This window comes from Neophocaena asiaeorientalis, unplaced genomic scaffold, assembly GCF_003031525.2.
Source record: "Neophocaena asiaeorientalis asiaeorientalis breed wild unplaced genomic scaffold, Neophocaena_asiaeorientalis_V1.1 scaffold258, whole genome shotgun sequence".
Taxonomy (NCBI): domain Eukaryota; kingdom Metazoa; phylum Chordata; class Mammalia; order Artiodactyla; family Phocoenidae; genus Neophocaena; species Neophocaena asiaeorientalis.
The window spans coordinates 3,488,313-3,491,073 of NW_020172591.1; the positions used below are offsets into that span (position 1 = coordinate 3,488,313).

General features: G+C 50.7%; 1 protein-coding gene across 1 annotated transcript in view; it reads left to right on the forward strand.

Annotated features, from left to right (window-relative positions):
- The first annotated feature begins 2,412 nt into the window (after positions 1 to 2,412).
- Positions 2,413 to 2,761, forward strand: part of ADAM23 (ADAM metallopeptidase domain 23) — a 158,470-nt gene continuing 158,121 nt past the window's right edge. The window contains exon 1 of the mRNA XM_024738353.1: positions 2,413 to 2,428. The gene's annotated coding sequence lies outside the window, so the exon portion shown is untranslated. The remainder of the gene's footprint in view (positions 2,429 to 2,761) is intronic.

Sequence of the window (2,761 nt, forward strand, 5' to 3'; positions counted from 1 at the left end):
TACTATGCTAGGCTCTACAGATCAGGGATGAATGAGACGCAGCTTAAGTCTCAGTGTTTTTTGACAGGGGAAAGATTATATGCACAGACATGAATATAGAGCAAAGCAGTAGATGATGATGGACAAAATTTCTAAATATTATAAGCACAGAGGAGACTATTTAGAACTAGACTCTCTAACAATAAACATTCCAAGCTACCTAATGAGACTATTACTAAATCAAACAAGTTAACTGCTTAAAGAATATTTGATTCTGTTCTTAACCTCCCCTTAAATATATGGTTTAAGGGCCAAACTTCTAATACATTCTTTTCTGAGTGATTTACTCCTTCTCTGACTCACTATCTCATTTACTAATACATTATCTAGGCTCCGGTCGAGTCTGTAAACATTAAAGTTCTGTAAATAAATGCAGTTTTTGGATTACAGTGCAAAAGACAACATCGTTTTTTTTTGCAAATACTTCTGCTCCTTACTAGAAATGGAATTCAGTCCTTATTCTGTTTCCCAAGTGCATGGGATTGTGGCTGCTGACTGGTTGGTATGCAGGTGGTCTGGGTAACTCATGGCTTTATTTATTGGAAGAGGCTTTGAGAGGTTGTTACTCAATTGTAAGAGATGCCTTTTAAAGAACTTTGCATCTGGGCATCTTTTGCCTTTCATTTCCTTTTCCCTTCTCATTCCTTGTCCACCTCCTTTGCCCCCAAGCCCTTTTCCAGGATTATATCATTATATCAAACATAAATTGGGAAAACCTAGCCAGGACATGCTTGTCTTGAGGGAGACACCCCCAAGAGCACTGAGCTGCAAGTAGGAACTATGGGGAGGTGGGCATGTTCACCAGTTTGCCCCATGTGCCTCCTGCTACTGGTACCTCCGCTGGTCTATTCATTCATGACATATTTTGAGAGACTTCTCTGTGCCACAAACACCACGCTAGCTTCTAGGGACACAAACTGAGCCAAAGGGAAAACTGTTGCTGCCCACATTTGGGGGAGGTAGCATCAATGACAAGTTCACATTAATAAATGTGTGATAACAAATTGATATCCTAGCTCTGATACAAAGAGGAAGAGCTAATATTAGTGTTTAATTCTCTAACAATTCTGAGATCTCTGGTCTCTCTGTGTGTGTGTCTGTCTCGTCTCTCTCTCTCCCCCTTCCCTCTGTTAACTGGGGGTGGAGAAGACAGCTAACAACACCGAGTCCTGTCATTGCTGTCGTGCGTTATACCCACATCCTTTCTCTTTATTGTGAGATTCTTGATCCCCCAAAGTAGATGGTATTATCTCCATTTTAAGTACACATAACGGAGAAAGACAACATTGCTATTACTCAGACTGTCATTGGGACGGCGAACAAATGGATGCTTGCATTATGGGAGTTTGGGGGCAGAAATATGCCACAGGCCCTAATTTGAAACCATCGTATTTAGTTTCTGCTGATCCACCCAATTCAGGGATTTTATTATTTTTTTACAGCAGTGAGAGAAAAATCTTTCTTTCTCTGCACAAGTCAGGACCAGATCTCAAAATCTGCAATGTGCCCTCTCCGATGCACGCCCACCCACCGGCTTGACAAATGCTGGATTTCCCATGATAGCTGCCACACACTCGGTTTCTCATCTCCCTATTTCTTCCCCGCCAGAATTTCTAAATCCTTCCGGAACACGTCCAGTCATCCTTTCTGAACTTTTGAGCTCCATCTGCTTTCCGCAAAGGCCCTGGGCACAAGCCTGGGCGACAGAGGCGCCCGGGCGACAGAGGCCAGGGCGGAGGGCCCAGCTCGGGGGATCCCTGCGCCTTGAGCTCTGCAAGGCCGCAGGGCGTCATCTGGCCAGCGAGCCCGCCACGCGCCAAAGTGCTTCCCAGCCCTCGTTCCCCGAGCTGCCAGCGAACTGAATGAGGAGCAGTGCTATTTTTACCTCCCCGGCTGCAATCCTTTATATATCAATATATTTGCAGGAAGGAAATATAAAGGATTAACAGGGAAATGCTTGGCCTAAGTTTTACCCGAAAAGGTGGCGGTTGGAACAGGAGGGGGTATGTAAGGTCTGGGGTGGTGGAAAAGGCAGGCCGATTTCTCTGGCTGGCTGTTTCCTCCAGATCATTCTGTCCTGGAAATCCCCACACTCTTCTTTCTTCCCCTCTGGCTAATCCCTGGCTGCCAGCTTCCTCTCTCCCCCGCCCCCAACTCTTGAGGTGCCACCGTCACCTCTGATGCTGCATCACTCTGCTCCCTATTTTCCCTCTCTCCTTTCTCTTCCACAATAAAGCATGCGCAGTGCGTCCCGTGCCAGGCAACAGCATCAGCATCAGGACGCGAAGCCGCGCTCGGGCGCGCTCTCGAGGGCGGGGCGCACGCCCGCGCCGCTCGCTCTCGCTCGCCGCCTCAGCATCCTCAGCCCCAGCGGCAGCCCCCGCAGTCACTGGAGCTGCCGCGCCCGCCGCAGGGAGGGAGGAGCATCTGGGGTGGCTCCAAGTTGGCGGAGCGACTGGGACCCCCGGACTCTTCAGCAGCCACACCGGGAGGGGCTGAGAGGCGAGCACGGCAGGGGGCGCCGCCCAGCCCCTAGCCCCGAGCTCCGACCCCCTGTCCGCGGCCGCACCATGCGCGCCGAGCCGGCGTGACCGGCTCCGCCCGCAACCTTACCCGCAGCCTAGCCCGGCGCTCTCGCTGGCCACACCGAGCGGCGTCCGGGAGCTATGAGCCATGAAGCCACCCGGCAACAGATCCGGGCGGCCGCCCGTGGAGGGCTGCA